This window comes from Felis catus, chromosome C1 (genome assembly GCF_018350175.1).
Source record: "Felis catus isolate Fca126 chromosome C1, F.catus_Fca126_mat1.0, whole genome shotgun sequence".
Taxonomy (NCBI): domain Eukaryota; kingdom Metazoa; phylum Chordata; class Mammalia; order Carnivora; family Felidae; genus Felis; species Felis catus.
The window spans coordinates 744,420-770,185 of NC_058375.1; the positions used below are offsets into that span (position 1 = coordinate 744,420).

The 25,766-nt window shown below is 46.5% G+C and overlaps 1 protein-coding gene across 2 annotated transcripts in view; it reads right to left on the minus strand.

Moving 5' to 3' along the window:
- Positions 1–25,766, minus strand: part of GNB1 (G protein subunit beta 1) — an 89,270-nt gene that overhangs the window by 46,348 nt on the left and 17,156 nt on the right. The window contains exon 2 of one of the 2 annotated variants that reach the window (XM_023257952.2): positions 1,492–1,540. The exons of the other annotated variant lie outside the window; for it this stretch is intronic. The gene's annotated coding sequence lies outside the window, so the exon portion shown is untranslated. The remainder of the gene's footprint in view (positions 1–1,491; positions 1,541–25,766) is intronic. 2 annotated transcript variants of the gene reach the window in all.

Here is a 25,766-nt window from a genome sequence, read left to right on the forward strand (position 1 = left end):
TATTTAAAACATAATTGATCTTCGCTGAAGTGTAGGTCACACGACACATAAGCACAACTTGACATGTGACACACGCACAACACAGCTCAGATAAAGAACACCTCCACCGTGTGCAGGCGTCCCCCTGTGCCCGCTGGAATGCTGCCCCACCCCAAGTGACCACTCATCTGCTTTCTGTCACGACACATCAGCAGCATACACTACACTTCCAGGAGCGTATACCCATGGAGTCACAGAGTATGTACTTTCTCGTGGTCTGGCTCCACTCACTCGGCACTGCTGAGACTCACCCGTGTTGCTGCCCGTACAAGTCTTTATGTGCACACCTGCTTTCACTGGTCTCGGGTACACACCGAGGAGTGGAGCATACATGGTAGGCGTATGCTTAACACCAGGAAACTGCCAAACTGTTTTCAAAGTGCTGGCACCATTTCCTCTCCCACCGGCAGCGCCCACAAGCCCCGCTCCCGCACGCGCTTCTCGGCACTTGGTGGGATCACCTGTTGGTCCATCTAGTAGGACAGTGGTGTCTCCTTACAGATCTAATTTCCATCCCCTGATAACTAATGATTTTGGCCATCTTTTCAAATGCTCATCTGCTGTCTCTACATGCTCTTTGGTGGAGCGTCCGTTCAAATCACTCGCGTCCTTCATACTGAATGTTGAGAGCTCTTTACTTGTCATCTAAGGCATGTCGCAAGCTAACGCTTTCTGCCAGCCTGGGGCTGGTCTTTTCCTTCTCTTAATAGTGTCTTGGAAGGAGCAGAAGCTTTTAATTTTGATGAAGTCTAACTTATAAATGTTCTCTTTTATGGATTGTTAACTTTGATGTCATAATTAAGAAACCTGTGCCAAACCCAAAGTCTTCACAACCTTCTATGTCCTCTTCTTAGGGTTAATATTTAGAGTCTGTGATTCACTCTGACTTAATTTTTGTCTATGGTGTCAAGTTAACCCTGTGCACAGGGACAACCAATCGTTCAAGCAACGAATTCATTCAATTTAGCTCTGCTTTTTAATTTAAATTCTCTTAACTTATCCTGAGTTGCAAGAATTTCACAAGGAACTCTGTACCCTCAACCAGATTTACTGACCCCCGACTCTGTGACACTCTCACTGCATACACACTTACGGGGATTTTTCTCTGAATCACGTGGCTTCACCTCTATCTGACCATCTGCTGGCATTTGAACCAACATTTGATTTGGAAAAAGGGCTCTCTTGCTTTCTAATTAAAAAAGCTGGAGAGATTCTGCTCTTGTCCAGAACGTGAACGACCATCTCTGGGGCCTTAACTCTTCCTTCTGAACACTGGATGGAGCCTTTCAAAGAAACATGTTTCTCAGGAACAATTTGTTCTGAAAACCAACTATGGGCTTAAAAAGAGGTGGGCAAAACTACACAAAAATTAAATTATTAAAATAAGAAATCCTGAAAAAATTTAAACATTGTGCTTTAAAAACTGACAAGGATCAATTACTTCAACATTACCTTAATTCAGAAGTGCTTCTGGTCTGGTCTCCAATGCATGAAAAATTGTCTGCAACAGACAAAGAAAAGGCTATATATGCACTGCGTTCAGGTTGAGAGGAGTAACATTCCATACATTTGAAGGAGCATATAAATCCATCCCTTCTCCATCACCATTTCTTGCCCCAAACCATTTCACTTGGTGCTTTACACTAATTTAGTATTTGGCTTTTCAATGTGCAAAAGAACTCTGATCTCAATTTCTTTCTCTTTCTTTCTTCTTCTTTTGAGAGAGAGAGAGAGAGAGAGAGAGAGAGAGAGAGAGAGAGAGAAGGGGAGGAAGTGGGAGCAGGGGAGAGGGGCAGAAGGAGGGAGGAGAGAATCCCAAGCAGGCTTCACATTCAGCGTGGAACCCAATGAGGGGCTCATTCCCAAGACCCTGAGATATGACCTGAGCCAAAATCAAGAGTCAGACGCTCAACTGACGGAGCCACCCAGGTGCCCTCGATCTCATTATCTTAAAAAAAAAAAAAGGTTTAATGTTATTTATTTTTGAGAAAGAGAGACAGAGCATGAGTGGGGGAGGGGCAGAAAGAGAAGGAGACACAGAATCCGAAGCAGGCTCCAGGCTCTGAGCAGTCAGCACAGAGCCCAACGCACGGCTCGACATCATGAACCCCAAGATCATGACCTGAGCCTAAGTCAGCCGCTTAACCGACTGAGCCACCCAGGTGTCCCTCAATTTCTTTAAAAAAAAAAAAAACTTAGAAATGCCTCATGGAAAATACTCTGAATCCAACTGAACAATACACAGGGAAGACCTACTTAGAATCCAGTTACTAGAAAAATTACATTATGGTAAAAACAATCACTGCAATTCAAGAAGCTTCTAAAGTCCTGTCACCCAGACTTGGCCATTTGACATGTAAAGGACCTCATCTGCCTCTCAAAGAAGGCATGACTGCTTCCAAGTGTGACTGGTCCACAGGGGTGTGTGTGCAACCCGCCAACTCGCACCACTCCTGCGGCAGCAGGGCCATCCAGAGCCCCAGCTCTGGCATCTGGAAGAATCCCTGACTCTCTTCCTCTCTCTGTACTGCAGCCAGAACCGAAGTACACTTAATTCTAGATTTCTTCTGAAATCTCTGCTTGTTCTTTCTCAGAAACTAAATTTGAAAACATTTAAATAGGCTTTTGTGATCTCTCCAAGTTATGTGAAAAGACCAATTCTGGATGATTCACAGATTACCACCTCCCTGCCTGTTGACGGACTCACTACCTTGTGCAGCTACAAACCCCCAGGCACACATCTAGTCTGGAGGTCAGGAGAGGTAGTAACAAAATGAAATGTCCCCCAGTTGAACTGTGAATTCTAAAACACTTACTTCACAAAATACTTTTATTTGGGAATTACATTGCATAAGTTGTAATGAAGCACAAGCTTTCCTGTCAATAAAAGTTAAGTGTGGAAAGAAAACCGTACGGAGTTTCCTCAAAAGGTGAAACACAGGTTCGCCACGTGATGCAGCACGGCTGCTCCTAGGCATGTAGCCCCAAACAACCGAAAACAGGTACTCAACGCGTGTCCACACACTTCACTGCAGCACTATTCACAATGGTCAAAGGTGCTAACAGCCCAAATGTCCGTCAATGAATAAGTGGATAAACAAAATGTGGCACAGCCAACAATGGAATATTCTCCAGCCACAAAGAAGAGTGCAGCACTGACACATGCTACGGTGTAGACGGTCCCCGAAAGCATTATGCTGTGTGGAGAAAGCACACACAAATGATCACAAAGTATATGGTTCCATTTACGTGAAATAGAAAATATTCTGCTTCTAGGAAAGAGACAGACCCACAGAGACAGAATGCAGTGGTTGCGAGGGGCGCTCTCTGTGTACATGGATGTGCGAATGAATACTGCTCAAAAGATACAGGGCTCCCTTTGGGAAGATGAAAATGTTCTGGAACTAGATAGACGTGATGGCTGCACAACACAGGAAGTGTGCTAAATGCCACTAAATCGTTCACGTTAAAGTGGTTCCCTTAACGTATCACAAATTTTATTTCAAAAAAGAGGGTGTGTGGGGGGGGGGGGGGAGGAAATGTGCCATTAAAGGTACTTAAAAGAACAACCAAACCAGTAGGTGTGGAGGTGGAAGAGGAAGCTGAAGAAAATCAGTGAACAGGTGGCCAACTGGCCTTCACAAACTCAAAGAGGGGAGCTCTCGGGAGGGCACACCTGCTGTGTCAGTGAACGTGTCAGTGAACTACCGAGTCTCTAAGCAGGCAGTGGCAAATTCCGGCAGGACTGGTTAGATTGGGTCATTCTCAGGGGAGGGGGCTGTACTGCCCACTGTGGGATATTCAACAGCACCTCCTTCCCCAGTGTGACAACCAAAACTAACTCGGGACACCACTAGTTGTCCCTGGGGAGAATATGGGCTCAGGTGAGAGCTCCACCTTCAGACTGGTTGTCACAATTAATCCCAGTCTCCGAATACAAATCCTCTGAGGCACTTTCCACATCAAGAGACAAGTAGGAAAAAATTAAAATGGAAAAATGTATCACAGTTTGCTCTGATTCAAACACCTAGACTGCCATGGCTCAAGGCATGAAAGCAAGCTCCCTATTCCTTTTCTTTGGAAGAAGAAAATGGGGAGCCACGCCCCCATAAGCATTTCCCTAGCCTGCAGTTCCTATGGGCACAGTCACGGTGAGAGAAAGGGTGTGGACACCAGAATCAAACCGCCTCAGCCTGGATTCACATGTACAGCTGTCTGGATTTGTTTCTGGCTAAAAATAAGACCCAGGTGGGGCTCTTTTACTGACTATTCGGCGCAGAAGACAAGACCACTGTTCCAGACAGCAGCACACTGCCATGTGATCCCAAGCCAGGAGCATCACTCTTGTAGAAAATCAGGAAACTGGGGATTTAATGACACCAAAGCCGAAGTCTCACGATGCTACTCTGCCTCCTGGAGGCAAAAGTAAGTGGAGAGGCAATGCGCATCCTTAGACTCCTAGGAGCTGGTAACACTGGATCCCTTCCAGCCAGCAGGTGTCTAGGGCCCACAGGCGGGGCGGGGGGCAGTGCCTGCCCAGACCTGAGAACGATGGTTCTCAGACAGGCGGAGAAGGGCCTCCCGGGTTACACGGAAGCCTGGCTACAAGGGAGGGGTGCCGCTATGAAGTGGAACTAAGGGGTGGCATGAGGACAGGCTGAAGTTTTCTCACATCTTTTTAGAAAGCAATCCATAATGGAAGTTGGAGGAAGATAAAGGAAGACATAGACAAAAATTCAAGAAAAAGGTTAACAGTTTATAAAGCCAATCCTAATCAAAATTTAAAATATGTAAAATTCAAGTGATAGATTTAACAGAGTAAATACAAATATCTCAGCAATCTTATGAACAAATCAAACTTTTTAAAGTTTATTTACTTATTTTGAGACAGAGCACCAGCAGGGGAGGGGCAGAGAGAGAATCCCCAGCAGACTCCGAGCTGTCAGCGCAGAGCCCAATGCGAGGATCCATCCCGCAAACCATGAGATCGTGATCTGAGCCGAAATCAAGAGTCGGACGCTTAACCGACTGAGCCACCCAGGTGCCCCGTCAAACATTTTTAATAATTCAAATGAACAACTCCTGGGGCGCCTGGGTGGCGCAGTCGGTTAAGCGTCCGACTTCAGCCGGGTCATGATCTCGCAGTCCGTGAGTTCGAGCCCCGCGTCAGGCTCTGGGCTGATGGCTCGGAGCCTGGAGCCTGTTTCCGATTCTGTGTCTCCCTCTCTCTCTGCCCCTCCCCCATTCATGCTCTGTCTCTCTCTGTCCCCAAAAAATGAACAACTCCTTACCCACCCAACAACACTGCTTTGAGACCCCCTTCCTTTGGTGGAGGCAGCTCTGCTAGAAGGCAGGACCCCTACTGTGCGACCCTCTGTCTCCTGTGGACAGGTCTACTGTGCAAGTCAGGTGCAAACCTTCCAGACCATTCCCTCACAAAAGGACCAGACTGCTGCACACTATACGCCCTTTCCAGCACTGTCTCAGGCTGCCTCTGGCTACACCTCAAACACGAGTCTTTGAAGTCTACCTGAGTACCTTGGCTTTAAGTGATTTATGGGTCAAATCTCCTAAACATCTATCCGTTCACTCAACAAATGCATTTTAATACCTAGGATATAAGACAGTGTGCTGGATGCTGAGAACACAAGCCATGAAAACAGCTTAGCCTAGCTGCCACCACATGGGTCTCCCAGGCCAGGGGACATTAGCCTATAATGTACGGGGGGGGGGGGGGTCTACCAATACAAGTAAACTTAAGGGCTAGTTTCACTCAGGCCTGTGTGATCCACACAAAGTCCTAGAAATGCACACACAGGACACCCTGCACCACAGGTGAATGGCCAGGACAGGATTCCAAGGATCAGGGAGGAAAGAGCTCCTGTTCTGGGGGTCAGGGGGAAAGACATGGGCCGTTGTGGAAAAGGCCACTTGACAGAAGAAAAAGGGGAGGGGTGGTAGCTCAGCCATTCTCAGCAACTGTGGGCATCATAGCTCACTTAGCTGAAATACCCAATAGCCAAGGTCATTATGATTCCCTGGTTGAAGAAGGTTAAAATCCTAGAGCAGATTTCTAAAGATGGAATTATCATTATTAAAAAAAAAAATTTAATGTTCATTTTGGGGGGAGAGAGAGGGAGAGAGACATCACATGCAAGAGTGGGGGAGACAAAGAATCTGAAGCAGGTTCCAGGCTCTGAGCTGTCAGCAGAGCCGGACGAGGGGGCTCAAACTCGCCGGCCCTGAGATCATGACCTAAGCCAAAGTCGGACACTTAACCTACTTAGCCACCCAAGTGTCCTGTAAAGATGGGATTATTATGTCAAAAGTTATGTGTCCTCTGAAGCCTCTTGGAAAAAAAGTCAGCTGAGCCTACGGTTGACTCTACAGAGTTGTTAACCTAGCAATATTAAATATTACCATGGGGCGCCTGGGTGGCTCAGTCGGTTAAGCGTCCAACTTCGGCTCAGGTCACGATCTCGCAGTCCATGAGTTCGAGCCCCGCGTCAGGCTCTGTGCTGACAGCTCAGAGCCTGGAGCCTGTTTCAGATTCTGTGTCTCCCTCTCTCTCTGACCCTCCCCGTTCATGCTCTGTCTCTCTCTGTCTCAAAAATAAATAAAGCGTTAAAAAAAATTTTTTTAATATTACCTTGACATTGATATTGATATTAATATTTAATGATAAACTCTCCTATACATATATATTCTAATACATCACGAGGTTTTAAGGACCAAATACTAGTATTTACGAGTATTGTTATTTTCATATTTTTCAAAAGCTAAAAACTGAATCTTCTTGAGACATATCTAGAGGATTCCTTTACTGGCTGCATTAAAATTTCAAATCGAGCAAAGATACATCTCCTGGGAATGATTTCTTTTATATCAACATAACCCTAAGACAGAAAGAACATTCAGGTGTACGGTCACCTGCAATCCTGACATCCCCAGACCAGAGCAGAGCAGACCCAAGGACATTAGTCCTTACCCTGTTAAGTGTGGGCAGTCATGTTTTATCACAGGCTTTAAGGTGTTTGATTACAAGCCCTACTGGAGGTAGTGTGCATCCGTGATATATACACCACTTCTTCTTCCTAAACCCTGAAAAAGGCGGGATTCCAGAACACATCCAGTCTTAAGAGTTTGCATGAGGGACTGGGAAGCCTTGTAAGAAACAAAGTAAACTTCTCACTTCTGAATAATTCTCTAGTACAAGATGTTCTGGGGGTGCCTGGGTGGCTCAATCAGTTAAGTGTCCGAATCTTGATTTCGCCTCAGGTCATGATCTCACGGTTCACAGGTTTGTCCCCGCATAGGCTCTGCACTGACAGAGCCTGCTTGGAATCCTCTCTCTCTCCCTCTATCTCTACCCCCCACCATTCATTCCCTCTCTCTCTCTCTCTCTCTCTCTCTCTCTCTCTCTCAAAATAAATAAATAAACAAAAAGAGATGTTCTGAGCAAGAAGGTGAAATGATAATGTGAAAGAGTCCCCTTGCCAAATTTAGGAAGATCTGAGGGTAAAATGGAATATATCTCATTGAAAACACACACACACATGCGCGCGCGCACACACACACACATACTCAAAAAATAAACAAGAGGAAAGGTAGAGCTCCTCTTTACAAAGGAATGCAATGATGTATAAGGAATGACAGATCTAGAAAACTACTATTTTGGGGCCTTGAGAGTAGTAACACGTGCAAAGATCACCAATGGACGCTAGAATGTGTTGTTAGAAGACATTCACAAGGTCTAACAGTATCACTCATAGACACCACCTTAATCAAAGGATGATACTTAGTATTACCAAGAATGGAACAAACTAACATTAGGTATCTTATGATAAAATATGAAGTCTTGGTCACCTACAGAGAACTTTTGCCAAAAACACGCCTGAATCCAATTACGAGGAAACATTTATTAAAATCCAGAATGTGAGACATTACAAGAAATTGGCCTGAACTCTTCAAAAATGTCAATGTTGTAACAAGCAAAAAAAAAAAAAAAGTGGGAAGACCACTCAAGATGCTGCGAGCCTAGGTAGAGCCACGAGTACCAAACATGCAACACATGAATTTGATGAAATCCGGAATGTGAAGGGTATGAAGACATCTGGGTGAACACTGAAGAAACTGACATGTGTCCTGGATTAGGTGTCACTGAATCCAAGTTAAAGCTTGGCATGTAATGATACTATTGTGGAAACACAAAAGAATGGCCTTGTCCTTGAGACACCAGGCTGGAGTTGTAAGGAATCAAGTATCATGACATCTACAACATTCTAACAATTCACCAAAAAGCACCAAGAGACAGAAAATGTGGACCCCCCCAAAAGTTACAGATTACTTGGTAAAAGGTACAGAATATTCACTGACCTATTTTTTCAACTTCCTGTAGCTTCAAAACTAAAAGTTAGGGGGTAGGAGAATACTAAGGTCAATGAAAAGCAAATATAAATCTTCTTTTAAAATGCCCTTGACATTCTCTAACAAAAGATGAGATTACCTACAGATCAATCAGAGGAAATTACTGTGTTTTCTTAACTCTCTTGACTCTTCCCTGACTGATGCAGTGAGAGGAGCTCCTTCAGCAGCCGGGAAACTAGGCACAGCACATGTTCATGACTTCCTGACACCATCAATGCTCTTTGGTTTCTAAGGCCACTTTGAAAAGTAGATGAATTAATATTTCATTTTTACTTTTTATATTTAATTTGTCTTCATTTTAACAGTGTTTAAGTGTTCTTTTTCTCAGGCTGGCTAGAGGTTTATCAATTTGATCTTTTCAAAACACCAATTTTTCAGGGCACCAGGGTGGCTCAGTTGGTGACCCATCTGATTCAGCTCAGGTCTTGATCTCAGGGTCCTGAGTTCAAGCCAAACACTGGGCTCCGTGCTGGGCGTGAAGCCTACTTAAAAAAATAAAATAAAATAATTTTCAGTCTCAGTGGTTTTCTCTGTTGTACCTGTTTTCACTTTCATGGATTTTCCTCTTACCCTCATCATTATTTCCTTCTTGCTTTGTGTTCAATGTGTCCTTCTGGCATCAGAAGGCAGAAAGCTCAGACCGCGAAGACTTTGTTTCTACAACAAGCACATCGTTCCTTCACGGTTCCCGTGGCACTGCTCACACTGTGCCCCACAGATGTCCATGTGTTTGTTTCACTTCCATTCAAATTCAAGTATTTTCAAATTTCCCTTATGATGTCATCTTTGACTTGCTTAATTTCCAGGTATTTGAGGATTTTCCAGATGGGGTTCTATTACTGATTTCTAATGTAATTCAACTGCCACCACAATTATTCTGAAGGCCCATCCAACAGTCCCAACATCTGGGTCACCTCCAAGTCCGCTCCACTGATCTACCCCTCGACAACAGACCACCTTGTGTGTACTACATGATTTTTTGCTGAGTACCAGAGATAGATCAACAGAACGGAAGTAAACAGTGACTGCACAGAGGAACGGCACACCTCTTCCTCTGCCAGGCCCTGTAAACAGATATATTCTAAGCCACGAAACAAGATTTTAAAAGTATAACTGGAGTGGCACCTGGCTGGCTCAGTCAGTTAAGCATCCCACTTTGGCTCAGGTCATGATCTCACAGTTTATGAGTTCGAGCCCTGCGTCGGGCTCTGTGCTGACAGCTCAGAGTCTGGAGCCTGCTTCGGATTCTGTGTCTCCCTCTCTCTCTGCCCTTCCCCTGCTCACACTCTGTCTCTCTCCCTCTCAAAAATAAAAGTTAAAAAAAATTTTTTTAAATACATAAGAGTATAGCTGGAAAAAAGATAAAGCTTAAATTTTTACTCAAACTTAAAATTGTACGTTCTTGTACTTGTATGACAGGTGTTATGGTGCTAAGTAAGTACTCTGTGTATCACCAGATGAACCCCTCTGTAACCCAATGACATATCAACTATCATCGCTCCTTGTAATTTTAATTCTGTAAAATTAAAAAAAAGATATCCACAGCAAAGAAAGGTCAGTAACTAGCTCAAAGTTGTACGAACAGTTAGTATTATACCCAGCAACCGGACAAGCCCAGGGGATTCCACTGATGCTATATTTTCATTTTAAGACAAGGAGTCTATGTAAATTTTTTTAAGAGAAAGAAAACCAGATACAAAAATTCAGGCTTGTCCCTTTGTTGAGACTTTTCCCCTCAGCTCTGAATTTTCTTTGTCTCTCTCTCCTTCTGCCAGGAAATACCACTTAACCTTAAAATCAGAGCTTAAAGACACATTTCATTAAAACTTCCTGACTGCCGCTCTCTCCCCAGCTAACCGATCTCCCTCGCATTCTCCTGCTCCGTTTCTATTTCTCTATCCTACTAGACTAGGAGCTGGGCCTGTGCCTTGCCTCGCCTGCCATTTTGGATGGTGGGGGGGGAGGCGGTTTGTTCAGCTTATAAACCACCTTTTCCAGGAGCTACCCCCATGGATCCTCCTCCCAACCCGTCTTGGGATGATCCGCTGTTTCCTGGCACCGGGTTCACACTACACAAGCCTGTCTCCCCACCACTGACCCCAATCATCACTGACCAGATCAGGAAAAGGTACTCAGCTCAAAACTCGATCCCCCAATAATGCGTAAACTGAGACTGTCAGTGGGGCAGGCTCTCCGCGACTGGCAGTGGGACATGAACTTGAAAGCTGTGGCTGGCTACCCTTCACCACTGGGACATAGCTTTCTGAGCAGCCGAGAGAGCGAGAGACCCACGGGAGGAGCACGCTCACCGCTGCCCCTGTTCCCGTCCCTTCTCAGGCTCCTCTACATGCCAGTCCTTATAATGAATTCTTCTTGTGTTTCGTTACTCTAGAGCGTCAGCTGTTTGTCTCAGTCTGTACCCTGCACCTGTGCCAGCACCAAGCACCCATTCCCCAGGTGCTTGCAAGTAAGTACACGAACTCCTGGTTTCATGGCTTCAAAATGGCCTCTGGAAGAGGACTCCCAAATTCCTTTCCAAGATGGAATGCTTTGCCTCTGATGACATACCCTCCACCGGTCTCCCCCCTGGACCACGGCAACAGAACCCAGCCCTCCTCCCCACCTGACCTATATTAGCAACACAGGCTGCTCATCACTTCCTCCTCCTCCTCGAGCTCCACCCTCCAACTGGTCTAAGGGACACCATGCTTTCTTCTCTTTCCCCTCACTGCACACAGTTCTTAGAACCCCAAACACTGCAGTGTTCCGAGGGCTCCAGGTCCTGCTCTTTACAGGCCTGACCTCTCCCAACCGACGGACGCAGGGCTCACCACTCTCCTCAAAGCACACCCTCAAAACACCCTTCCCACCGGGCTGCCACTCGATTCTACCTGTCCCCTCCCCGCTCTGCACTCCAGCCCCGAGGCCCCTGGCCTCCAGCCCTGCCTAGCCTGCTACAGACTCGCTCCCCCAGCTGTCTCCTTCCCTCTTCAAGCCGCCCTACACATCACTGCCTCATTTATCTTTCTGAAGGACAGCTCTGACATCTGACTCCTCCGCTCAACTCTTCAAACACTCCTCCTACGGAAGAAAATGAAATTTTTTAGCCCAGCCTGATTTAAAGCTCTCCACCTCACCCACCGTGTCCCAGGTGCCCTCCCCTAGGGCTCCGATCACGAAGTCTGAGGAGGGCCAGATACACGTACACAAACACGCCAGGAGAGTCTGCTGCTCTCTGCCACGTGTGGACCAAGATCCAGACCATTTCCACAGAATTTCTCTTAAACATAAATCCGAGAAACATGAATGCATTTTTGCCTGGAAGAATAGAGACAATTTTAAAAAGCAAAATATCCCCCACAGTCAAGAAAGAGGATGTCCTTCCAACAAGTATGAGCTGAAGACAGGAGTATCAAGTTTCCTCTAATAACTGCAAAACACGGAAAGCACTCTGCACTGGAAGTTTCTGTAACTCCTCTTCCTACTCACGTGTGACTTACAGTGGGAGCTGGAAAGGACAGAAACTCTGTACCTTCAGACTGCTCGGAATTATGCAGCGCTCTTTCCAGTAAAGCTTCGGGACAACTGTGTTTACTACACGGTCACTGTCAGAAAAGCACTTAGTGAGCCCATCCTTGTGCCTGGCACCAGTTTAGGCCAAGGAGGTAAACAGGAATATTTACTTCCAGTTTGAGGGCATGTGCGGCCATACTACCCAACAACCCTGAAAGTGGATGAAAGTTTTAAATCGTTGACAAAAGATTTAACAATAAAATGGCCTTGATATCCGGGTGCATATTTGTGAGCCCGGCTCACACATTCATTCGCTTCACTCAACAAAGACTCACCAAAACTCTATCACGTGCCAGGCACTGAAGCAGGGGTGTCCCTCAGGAAACAAGACACGGTTCTTGCCGCCGGGGAGCTTAGTTTCTAGCTGAGGAAGGCAGAAGTAAATAACCCAAGTATGTAGTTTTGACACGTCAGGCGCTGTCCAGTGTGAAGGAAAAACAAAACTGCGGGAGGTGGGGAGGGGAGGAGGGGTGCGGGGATCCTCTATGAAGGCGGCTAGAGAAGGCATGGAGGTGCCTGAGCGGAGTCCAGAGGAGAGGGATGAGCAGGTGCAAAGTCCCTGGAACACTGACTTCTTCCTGCTACTTAAGCCTCCTACCCCCGTAGACACGAGAAACCCTGCCACTTATCTCTGGAGGTGACAGGAAGCTGACAAATCAATTTTTTGTCCCTCCCTGTTTAGTGCAACGGCTATCCCTCTCTTAAAAGAAACCTTGTTGTTACAAAAAAGGTTGGTCATAAAAAAGGGGGAAGGTGGGGGAACACAGTAAAAAAGCAAGTACTCAAGTAAGATAAAATTCCCTGATCAAAGAATCCTTAGTCATTAGGAATTCCCAAGAAGCTTACTGAATGTCAGAAAGCCAAATTCCATCCAAGTTACTCATTACTCAGGAACGTTTAAAAAGCCAAGGAGACCTGGGGCGCCTGGGTGGCGCAGTCGGTTGAGCGGCCAACTTGGGCTCGGGTTATGATCTCACAGTCTGTAAGATCAAGCCCCACATCGGGCTCTGCTATCAGCACAGAGCCTGCTTCGGATCCTCCGTCTCCCTCTCTCTCTGTCCCCCCCCCCACACACTCTGTCTCTCAAAAATAAATATTTAAAAAAAAAAAGTTGGGGCGCCTGGGTGGCGCAGTCAGTTAAGTGTCCGACTTCAGCCAGGTCATGATCTCGCGGTCCGTGAGTTCGAGCCCCGCATTGGTCTCTGTGCTGACCGCTCAGAGCCTGGAGCCTGTTTCCGATTCTGTGTCTCCCTCTCTCTCTGCCCCTCCCCCGTTCATGCTCTGTCTCTCTCTGTCCCAAAAATAAATAAAAACGTTGAAAAAAAAGCCAAGGAGACCAACAAGACCCCGGAGAAGGAAAAGCAGAGTCACCACGAGCGATGCAGTGAGGGAAGCCCTGGAAGGTCACCTGCAGTTTGCGTGCTGGCTGGGGACAGGGGGGTGGGGGTCCTTCCACAGAGCTGGATAATGTGAGGTGAGTCAAGTGACTCTTGAGCTGGTGGAGACAAGAGGACAGCACCTGGATGTACAGAGCTCAGGACCGTGACCACACCGGCTCATTCTTCCTGCAGTTCTGAGCGCCCAGGTCTGGTACAAAGCTGCCTCCCCAACATCTAATATCAGTTCATTCTTTTATTCAACGAATTATTTTTCCTCCTCCCAATCCTAATATAGTAATTAACAATCTGATGATGCATTGGGACGATCACAAATATAAATTCTAACAACCAGTCATTTTTCTTTTAAAGCGACCAATAGCGTTAATTCAGAAAGCATAAGAGGCTCGTGTACCATTGAGCCCTCTGAGAGAAGTGTCCCAGGAAACAATGGCATAGAGAAGGCATCCAAGAAAAGTTACATGGACAGCATATTCTGATTTAACTATGTCATATACTTTCATGGGATAAATTCATCATCTGATTATCTGTCCTGTTTGCAAATAAAAACCTCACAGGAAAAAAAAAGAAAGTTGTTATTAACAACTACATCTTTTAGGAAGTGGTTAACTCTACAAGTGAAAAATTACAATGACTCCTGATTCCTCCTAACTACCCTGCCCTGCCCCCAAAAGTTTGACTGATCTAGTCAAGGCTCTTCTGTTTGCCAAAAAAAAAAAAAAGAAAAAAGAAAAAGAAAGAAAGAGAAGGAAAAAAAAGCCTTACTGGGAAGTGGAGAGGGATCTGACAGTTCCCAAGGACAGGGAGAACGGTGGGCTCCAGGAGACATAAAAACGAGGAAGAAACAGGAACCAGAACCCAGTCTGGGCTGGCTCCTGATGACCTTTCTGCTTCTCTGGGTGCGCTTTCTCTATCCTTCTACCACCCTCTCTCCGGACCATCCACTGTCATCTTGTACGCAGTCCAAAACCACCTAGAATCCCACATCCTAACCAGCACCCAATGTCAGCCATGCCTGTTTCCAGAAAAATTCCTCTGCACCAGCTCAGTGGTTGACTGTCCTCAGACCAGGTGGCCAGCCAGCTGCAGCACAGGAGAGGATGGCAGCCCCTGCCACAGGCACTATGGCTGTGACACAATGACCGGTGTCTTCGATATAGTAACAAACATCCCCCTGTAAGTTACATAAGCGTTTATTCCTTTACCCTGTCACCATTTTTTAGTCAGCTCCAAAGGATGAGTCATAAAGCATCATACACGAATCCAAACACACAATAATGTAGTTCCCCAAAACTTATGGTCCACAGATACATGCGGCCCTAAAAAATAAAACAGACAACTACAAAATCTCTTTAATCTCTGTCTTCTTTAAAAGCATTCGGGAATATCCCCACAGTCTTATCCGCTTATGGTGTCAAAGCTAAGAGAGTATCTAAGCACTGGGGCCACCGGCTCTTTTGACACAACACACACCTTTAGTTCATCTATCCCAAGTGTCAAGAAGAGCTGCCACCTCCCAAAGTCCATTTTTAAGTAGAGTTTCTTAGAAGATGAATGCCATTTTTGTCTAGAAGCCACATTATGAATGCTGGTGAGGCCTCTTCAGTCGACATCTGTGGGTTGCCTCCGTGTGTCCTCCAACTTCTCCTCTGGTGACATCACCAAGAGGGCTTACCTTTGACTCCGGGTGAGGGAAGAACCCCTCTTTCCGCCCTCACCCAGGCACTTCCGGTGGGGAAGCCCTTCTCCTGGGAACACACTGCCCACCGGGCTGCAGTGACTGGTTCAGGCGGACCCACGAGCCATTGAAACCCCAGCTCCCAACATGCACGGTGAGATGCCCCGGACGCTGCAGCGAACTCACAGAACACCGCGAGATATTTTAAAGTGGAGACACACACAGGGAAACCTGACAGCGGACAGACACCAAGGGAGCAGTTAGCGCGAGTGGCTAGGTCACAGTTCCACCAGCAGATGGCACTACATCCTTTGTGATGACGTCACATCCTTGCAAAGCGAGGTTTTCAGCGGTTGCTTTGGTAATAAAGGAAGCACTACAAGAAAATCAACATGGAACAGGAAATGAAGGTGGTGGTATCCAGTCTCATACTGAAGTCTGAGAAGCTACATAGCCCATTAGTTAACAACAGTGATTTACTTAACAATAAAGTATATATTTTTTTAATGTACTGATACTCCTTTTTAAAAAGACTACTAAGAGGGTGCCTGCGTGGCTCAGTCAGTTAAGCATCTGATTTTGGCTTAGGTCATGATCTCACAGTTCGTGAGTTCGAGCCCCACATCAGGCTCTGCACTGACGGCATGGAGCCTGCTTGGGATTCTCTGTCTCCCTCTCTCTCTGCCCCTCCCGCACTTGCTCTCTAGATCCCTATCAAAATAAATAAAAATAAACTTAAAAAATAAAAAGACTACTGGTAAGTTCCTGGGACATAAATGTTTAAGTTCTTTGGCTCTAATGACTCAACGAAGGTAACTTTAGGTATTTATCTTGGCGTAGGGGCACTGTGAAAATCCTAGAAGCACTACACATGCCACGAATTTGGGAATCTTTACATTAAGATTCAGACCGGGGCCTTAGGGGATAGAGAGGGAGTAGGATGGCACCTCACCAACCTACACCACCACACTTGGCCCCACTCCACCCAGAGAGCCTCGCCTACTCTCTGCCCCCACCTCAGGTGTGAGCCATAAAATCAGACAATAAGCTATAAATTCATTAAGGGTAGGAACTGATTTCCTCATTGTTGTGTTCTCTGAATGAAACCCAAGACGAACTTAGTAACTGCTTATTAAAAGACTTGTTCCCACAGAAAGCAAGTTCTGAAATGCAGCCTTGAGGATGGGTGCATCTCAGAGACCTTGGATCCCTGGGGCACAGAGAGAGAAAGAGAAGGGCAGGGGCAGCCACAGCAGAGCCGAAGCCAGCTTCCCAGTGGGCCTGGCATGCGCAGGGCAAGTGAAACTGAGAGCTGGTGCAGAGGGACACAGCAGACACAGCCCAAGCCTTGACGGGGTTCAGACAGGACCCTCAAAGCAGTGCAGAGCGCCAGAAACGCTCACCAGAGAAGGCCCAGGACACAACCCTCCCGTGGTATTCTGCCCAAAATGCAAAACCTGAATCTAACCATTAGCAAGCCCAGACAGACCCAAAGTGAGGGTCATAACTGGCCTGTTCTCTTGGAAATGTCAAGGGCAAGAAAGACAAAGAAGGAAAGGTTGTTACAGATTCTCAAAGAATGCAGATGACCTCCAAACACAACACGTGTTCTGGACTGACTGGACCCCGGACACCAGGGAGAACAGCTGTAGAAGACATTACGGGGACAATTAACGAAACAGGAAACAGGAAACAACTTGGTATCAGTGTTGAATTTACAAATTTTGATGAGTGAACCGTGGTTTTATAAAAACACGTCTGTGTTCTCAAAAATACACACTGATGTATTTAGTGGTGAAGCGGGAAACAGATGTGAGAAACTGATGTGAATTTTACATTCTACTTCTTTCTCTTTTTTAAAGTTTATTTGAGAGAGAGAGAGAGAGAGAGAGAGAGAGAGAGAGAGAGAGAATAAGCAAGTGCGCACGGGAGCAAGCAAGGGAGGGGCAGAGAGGGGGAGAGAGAATCCCAAGCAGGTTCCTGGCTGTCACTGCAGAGACCAACGCAGGGCTCAATCTCACAAACCAAGAGGTCATGACCTGAGCCAAAATCAGGAGTCAGACACTTGATCGACTGGGCCCCCCATGCGTCCTGCCTTCTACTTAAACTCACATTTGTGTGAGCATAAAAGTGGCACGTGCCCATCAGGACAACACCCTGGCGACCATGTGTAGGGTGAAATGGGACACACATTCCCTGTGGCCCAGTCTGCCATCAGTGACCACTGGGGACACCCCTCACCTCTCCCAGGTCTGGCAGGAAGGAGGATCTCAGCCAGAGGGGCTGGCTCTTTGGCTAAGAGTGGAATGCTCTGAGCCTCCAAGGTTTGGCAGACCAGGCAATCAGGAGACTGACAAGCATCTAACTGGGGTGTGGCCTGCCCATTAACTCCTCTTCACAGTGTGGGGGCCGTGCTCCCCGCTTTCTAAGTTTACTACCCAGTGGTATAAAGTACTTCATTTTTATGGAAGTAGAACTAATGAGCCCCACAGGAAGATAAAGAAACGAACGAGAGCTCGGTGGAGTGCAGGGAATCACCCCTTGGGGACATTCGGAAGCAGGGAATCACCCCTTGGGGACATTCAGAAACACCATGGGGAGGGAAGGCAGCTGAGTTCGAATCGCAGCGGGCCAAGGCCACACAAACTGCCACCACAACCTAAAAGGGGACCCTACACAGCCCACAGCCCTCGACCTTCCAAGGGTGTGGTGCCAGGCCAGAGATCAGGGGTGCTGACACCAGGCAGCCCTGTGCACCGCGGGGTGCCGGGCAGCACCCCAGCCTCTACCTAGGAGATACCAGTAGTACAGCCCACACCGTAACAACTGCAAATGTCCCTCTGAGAATTCAGTCGCTGTTCCTCCCCACTGCCTGTCAACAGAGTCCATGAATGGCCCGTAGGTTTTCCAAGCCATCAAAGCAGTTCCGTGAGAGCAGCTCCTGGTGGGCAGGCTCCGGAGCAGTGCGAGCTTAGAGGCAGCGATGAGGGCCGCGCAGGCCAAAGAGACTAGGTGACAAATGCCCAACCACGTAAACCGTGCAAGAACTTATGACTGACATAGGCGATATTCAAGGTCATCCCCCAGTGAAAGCACACTGGACCATTCAGACAGGCGCCGCCGCCCCAGTGGCTGCTGCCCTGGAAAGGAGACGGGCGGGGGCGCTGGCCACCTGAAATTGACACTACACATAGTTGTACACGTAACAACCATCTTGATAGAAATGCCTCCTCAGAGATAGAAATGCCTTTCTCATGGCTAAGCCCACACTGATTTAAGTCCCAATATGTCCCAGGTGTCCTGAGAACTACAAGAGAATTAAAAAAAATAAACCCAAAGAATTTACGCCTTATCCTCAGAGTTCATCTTTAGACCCTCCTCGGTACAAGTATCCATCCCAGAGAAATTCTCCTTCCAAGAAGGTACTTCCAGTACATAGACACCCGAATTTCAAACATCACAGTAAGACTCCAGAGGGAATTTAAACTGGAAGAATTTAGAAAACCTATCTCTATGTATCGTTTGCGGAATACTCTGTCAGCTTAGTGCACGTCAGCACATGACTGACAACAGGAACACTGTTAAGGAAAACAAGCCGTATTCCTGGGGAACCATGTTCAGCACTGTTTCTGCAGAGGCCGTGCTGAAGGTCAGTTGCACAAAGAGTCTGGGATCAGAAGGTGAGTTTGGGTCCCAGCCCTGTGACCTCAGGTCAACTGCTTCACCCTCAGACCTGCTGACTCTCTGCTGGTCAAGAGCTCAGAGCAGGGGTGGCAATTTTTCCCGTGGAGACCAGGCAGCCAATGTCCGGGGCTTTGTAAGCAGACTCGGTTCTGCTGTTGCTTCTGCTGTCACAAAAGCAGCCACAGACATGCATGAGGACTGAGGCTGTGCTCTGATACAACTACCTATGGGTACAAACTGGAATTTCCCTTAACTTTCCCATGTCACAAAGTACGCTCCTTCCAATTGGCTTAACCATTTAAAAATGAAAAACACATTCTTAGCTCGTTCTTAGCTCCTGGGCCACACAGAAAGAGACAGCGGATGTAGCTGTGCCAACCTCTGGCTTAGAGTACAGTGCTGGGCACATGGCTACAGTTACCATCCTGAAATACAGGCCACAGCAGCTACACGCTGTCAATCTCCACTGTCTTAGAACCAAAAGCTGACCTCCTAATTTCACTGAGAGCTGTCTTTTCACACCTACCAACTCTGTTCCAAGCAGCGGCTTCTGCTGTCCTGGAGAGCTCACTCACACGTCAGATACCCCGAACACTCCTGCGCTCCAAGAAATGAACTCTGCTTCTTCAAATCGAACTACATAATCTTGACAGTCAATTCTGAAAATCCATTCGACAGAAGATTCCCCCCACGCACAAATTTACACTTGAAGTAGAATTCTATCCCTTACAATTTCTATGTTAACCAAGAGGTTATGAGTGTAGCTGAACATCTACCAGTATCTTGCCCTCCACATCTTGGTATCCACTGAATGGTGTGGACGCCTCCACTCTTTCCCAGGACCTGAAGTCCACATCAGCTACAACGAGCTTCACTCAGTAAATCCCACCAGGTCTTGGGTTTTGCCTCACTGCCTTAGACAAACCGACTGCAGCGTTACCGTCTGACATCACTTTAACGTACTGTTACTAGGGGCATCTGGGTGGCTCAGTTGACTGGGCTTCCGACTCTGGATTTTGGCTCACGTTAAGGTCTCATGGTTCATGAGACTGAGCCCCACGATGGGTTCTGTGCTGACAGCACAGAGCCTGCCTGAGATTCTCTCTCTCCCTCTCTTGCTCTCTGCCCTTCCCCCACTGCACATGTGCCCTCCCTCCCTCCCTCCCTCCCTCCCTCTCAAAATAAATAATAAACAAGTATTTTTAAAAAATAAAGTACTGTTATTGAAAACCACCAGATGCGCCTGACTGGCTCCACTGGTAGAACATGCGACGCTCGATCCCGGGGTTGTAAATTCAAGCCCCACGCTGGGTGTAGAGATTACTTAAAAATAAAATCTTAGGGGCGCCTGGGTGGCTCAGTTGGTTGAGGGTCCGACTTCAGCTCAGGTCATGATCTCCTGGTTCATGGGTTCGAGCCCCACGACAGGCTCTGTGCTGACAGTTCAGAGCCTGCAGCCTGCTTCAGATTCTGTCTCCAGCTCGCTCTGCTCCTCCCTCACTTGTGCTTTCTCTATCTCTAAAATAAAGAAACATTAAAAATTTTTAAAAAATAATAAAAAAATAAATAAAATCTTAAAAGGGGCACCTGGGTGGCTCAGTCAGTTAAACATCTGCCTCTGAATTTAGTCTCAGGCCATGATCTTGTAGTTCACAGAATCGAGCCCCGTGTCAGGCTCTGCACTGACAGCCAGGAGCTGCTTGGGATTCTCTTTCTTTTCTCTCTCTCTCTCCCCCTCTCCGTTTATGCTCTTTCTCTCTCTCTCTCTAATAAAATAAACATTTTAATTAAAAACATAAATTCTTAATAAAAAAACACTTAGACTGCAGTTGTTCTATGTCAATTATAACAATACCTGTGGCATTAAATCTTTTACAAAAAATGAAAAGATGCAGGAAAAAACAGCAAACCAGGAACATAAGATGCTATGAAGGAGCAGACTACAGCACCAGTAAAAATCATCTACCTCAAAGGTGAACTTAGTCAATTACACTTCAATAAAAAAAGCTCAAACTACTGAGATTTCTGTAATACGCTTACTTCAGTTACGCTACCTTTGAGAAGCTTCTAATACGTTCAAACGTTAAGTCATTATATTTCGTTACATTTCCTCCAAAATGAAAATTTCTTTTCCCTAATTATCATGATGTTGGTAAATTTTCCACAAAAAATACTGAAAAAACAGTCCCTTACTATAATGTGTCCCTTGCCCCCATCAACCCACAGGGGTGAAAAGGGGCATGTGTTTCTTCTAGACCTCGATACGCAGGTGCATAATTTCTCACAAATGACTCAAATGACACTATACATAATCCTTCTCCCCTCCTCCCAATTTACTGCACTGTGGCCATCTCCTCGTGACAAAAAAGGGCCACCTTACATGTTTTTTAAACAGATGCACAGTATTCTGTGAGTGTCCCTCGACGTAACCAATCCCTAGTGATAGGCAGGGAGATTCAACCATTTATTCATTCCCCAAATATTCAGAGACATACTACCGTGTCAGAGCACATGTCATGGAGCTCTCTGCCCTCACTGAGTTTATATTCTAGTCACCATTGACAAATGTTTTCTTTTACCTCCAAAATTCAAGGTGATGGTTTCTAACAGAGACTGTTTTTAATACTGTTTTTATAACTAACATTGTAGTAAGTATTCTGTTATTTTCTCCTTTGGATAAATTCCTAAAATTGAAATTGCCAGAATAATTTATTTTGAAATTTTCTCTTTTATACTAAGGATAGCAACGCTTTATCATATACATTTCTAATATTTTCTCCGATTTGTCTGCTTTGGAGCCTCAGTTCAAAGGTCGTCCATCGGGTGTCTTTTGATATAGACAGGTTCTGAGTACTTCAGCAGATAATCTTTTCATGGCTTGTAGCCTTAGCGTCAGGTCAAGAAATCCTTTCCTCACACACCCCACCTCTAAGGTTATAAAATATATCCAATATTTTTCTAGTACTTTCATGTTTTTAATTTTACATTTAATCCTTTAATCCACCCGGAACCTGTATGTGCTATGGAGTGTGGAGTTTTCAACTTTATTTTTCCCAGCAGACTGCCCCTTGATCCAACATCTTTCACATTAAAATCCATCCATTCCCAACTCATTTAAGACGCCACACTAATCGTGAAGTAAATTCCCATAAGGCGACAGGTTGTCATCTAGCCTATTCTGTTCCATCTACCTATGCTTTATAATACTTTTAAAATCTGTATCAAACAGAACACTTTCCCCCCTCATCTTCATAGAACAGGCTCCTCTCAAATATCCACCCCCCCCATAAGTGACACGTCAGCATGTGTACGCAGGTAACCCGCATTCAAGTTCTACACTCACACCCGTTCAAGTCCTCTCTTGTCTTCAATAATGCTACTTAAGTGCTCTTCATATAGTCTTACAACTGACTTAAACACACTTTTCTCTTTATAAAAAGAAAAGGTTCAGACCTAATAGCCATAAAAAAAAAAAAAGAAAAGAAAAGAAAATGGCATTGGTCTATGTGCCTAAGAACTCAAAAAATTATCTTTAAAGTTAGTTTCTATAAAAGAGTAAGTTATTTGCAAAAAAGCATCTTATAAGGACTCATGGCCCTTGTCACGAACCTTCACTGCTTTGTCTTTTCTATTCATTATTTGATACTCAGGACTCAAGTTACTGAGTTTTGTAATAGCACTAAAAACAGAACTTCACTATAAAGCAACCACACAGTTTATTACAGGCATGAGTTGTGGCCGGGGCCCCACAGGCATCTTGATCCTCCCAGGGATCTCTAAGGTAGGATAAGGTGAAAGGAAGGGGCAGGAGCAGCAGCACAGGTGCGTGGAGCTGGAACTTTCTTATTGTCCCCGCCTCCTCCCCTGGTGAATCTCGGCCGTCTCACTCACAGGACTAATGAGCCGGAAAGACGAGGGGGTGGCAGTGAGAGGAACCTGTTTGTCTAATCACAGTTATTCATCATGTAGCTGGTTCCTCCTTTCTGCCTCTTCTTCCAGATGACCCAATTACCCTCAAAACTTTCTCCCCCAAGAATGTCCCCGATTTTGTAACAGGTCACTACGTATAAAGCCTCAGAGCTACTTATATTCAGTTCATCAGGGAGTATCCAAGTTAACCCGCACCCACTTGTCATGCTGCTTTGCTGGGAGTCTTAGATTTAAAAATCTTTTGTTTTGTTTGAAATCCAATCCCACTCCCTCCCAATCAAAGCCATCTTCTTCTTTTCTTTCTAAGGTAGGCTCCACGCCCAACGTGGGGCTCAAACTACCGACCCCAAGACCAACAGTAGCATGCACCACCGGCTGACCCAGCCAGGCGCCCCTCAAAGCCATCTTTCTTTTTTTTTTTTTCCACATTAAAAAATTGCATTTATTTATTTTGAGAGAGAGAGAGAGGAAGGGAGGGAGGGAAGGGGAGAAAGAGGGAGCGAGAATCCCAAGCAAGCTCTGCACTGTCATCGCGAAGCCTGACACAGGGCTTGAACCCACAAACTGTGAGACCATGACCTGAGCCAAAATCAAGAGCCAGACGCTCAACTGACTGAACCACCCACGCACCCCTCAAAACCATCTTTCTTGATGTCACTCTGTCTCTTCCAAACCTTCAAATTCTGAGCTTGGCAGGCATTTTATGCAGACTCCCGCACAGGAGAACTGCTGAAATGACACTAAAGTGTTGTTTGCTAAAAGGTAACTGGTTCAACCCATTGCTCAGTTAGCAAACAAATTTTATACTAAGTCAAACTGCTGTTTAACCTCACAAGAGTTGTTGAAAGCCGGTCGATCACGTGTCCTGGGTCACAGCTAACTTGCTCAACTGGACAGAGTAGCATACTGATTAGGACAAATTTTAAAGCCGTGAGAGCAGCTGAAGCGAAAGGCCAACCAAACGGCCGGCACAGATGAGGAGACGGGCCTGAGGCAGTACCGATGGAGGAGAACCCCTGGCTCCCAGGGTGTCAGCCTTCTGTGACCGCCTCTCTCCCTTGTACCAATGTCCTCCACCACTGTGGCTTCTCAGCACACGGCCCAGGGACGGCAGCAAGGGAGGCGTTGAGGAGCCTGGCGGGGGGCCTGGCAGAGCCCCGCCTCAGCCGCACCCACCGCCTGGGTCAGGGTCTGCACTGATCACGACCCTGGGGGATTCGCATGCACCCAAATAAACAGACGCTTAGAGTCTCCCTATTTAAAAATACAACTCTCCACTGGGCCCACCTGACCTTCCAACACGCCTAAGCCCTCTCGCTGCCCCTCCATGGCAAAGCTTCGTGCCACCCCATCTCCATGGCTGGCGTCTCCTTCCTCACCTCCCATGTTCCAACTCACCCCAATCAGCTCTACCTCACAGGGTTCACCACCTAGTACCTGCGGTCCTTCAGTCAAAGAGACCCTTCAACACACTCTCTCAGAGCAGTTACCCACCCACCCTGCTTACTGAAGAGCTGCCCCTGTGCATGCCTCTTTCAGACCGCTGATGGCTGGCACTCTTGCTCCCATCGCCAATCCCGTGCACGGGCGACAGCATCTATCTCTGACTTCCAGACTGGACTCCTGGAGAACACACTGATGAGCCAGCACTCGCTCGTCTTACGGCCATTCGGAACCTCAGATGTTCCAAGCAGAGCTCCTGATCCCCGATGGACAGCCAGCAAACCTGCCCCACCCATGCGGCCACATCCCAGTGGCCCATATCGCCACCCTGAAGTCTACAAAGCAAACACTCGGGAGGCAGCCAAACTCTCTCCCTTGCCCCTTCGCCCAGACCACCAGCACCAGCACCAGCACTCTGGCTGGTTCCACCTCCAGAGCAGATTGAAATCTACCCCTCTCTTCCCACCTCCTCACTCCACCCTTAACCAAGGCACATCATCTTTCATTAAATCCCTCCTTTAGCGGCGCCTGGGTGGCTCAGTCGGTGAAGCAGCTGACTTCGGCTCAGGTCATGATCTCGCAGTCCGTGAGTTCGAGCCCCGCATCGGGCTCTGTGCTGACAGCTCAGAGCCTGGAGCCTGCTTCAGATTCTGTGTCTCCCTCTCTCTGCCCCTCCCCCATTCGCACTCTGTCTCCCTCTGCCTTTCAAATATGAATAAATGCTAAAAAAAAAAAAAACAACAAAAAACAAAACTTAAAAAAAAGTGCCTCCTTTAAATGATCTTTGCCTCTATTTTTTCCCCTAACAATCCATTCTTCATTCAGCAATCTGAACAATCTTAAAATTCACATCTTGTCACTTCCTGCTTAAACTCTTTCAATGGCTTCCCGCTGCACCAAGGAAAAATCCAAACTCTCTTCCATGGTGTGGTAACCACAATCTGCACTGTCCACACCAGGGCACTTCTGAAAGTCAAAGGCACTGACCAGACAGAACCACGGCTCGCCAAGCGCACACTGAAACCTGTTCTGGGCAAACTGGTGACCGAGGACATCTTCCCTCCAACATGCACGTCTACCACTCTGCTCCCTGGACACTCCCCTTTGGCCAGGCGTCCTCCCCACCTCAAGAACTCTGCAAACACTTCTCTCTACCCTCACCTACTTGGCTCCCTCTCACGCTTGAGGTGTCATCCACTCAGGAAGGTCTTCCCCCACTGCCCTAAACCACGCCCCTCTCCATCTAGTATCCGACAACACTCACCATAACGGTAGAAATTTGTTGTCTCTGCCATCAGAAAATCAGAAACTACTGCCCAGTACTTATTAACAAGCACAGTGTCTTTGCTCACAGTATTTGGCAAATATTTGCTAAATTAATTGAAACAAATTAATGTTCATTTTTAGAATTCATTCCACAGAAATCTTAATATTAACTGGACATCCTAAAGCAGGCAATTCTAAATGCCACTCTATCGAAAGATCTATGGGTTTTAAAAAAATGCACCGATTCTTTGCAAGTCCTTCCATCAAGATCCAGAGTCTATTTCCCTATACTTACAGTCTGGACTGGACCTTGTAACTTGCCTTTAACC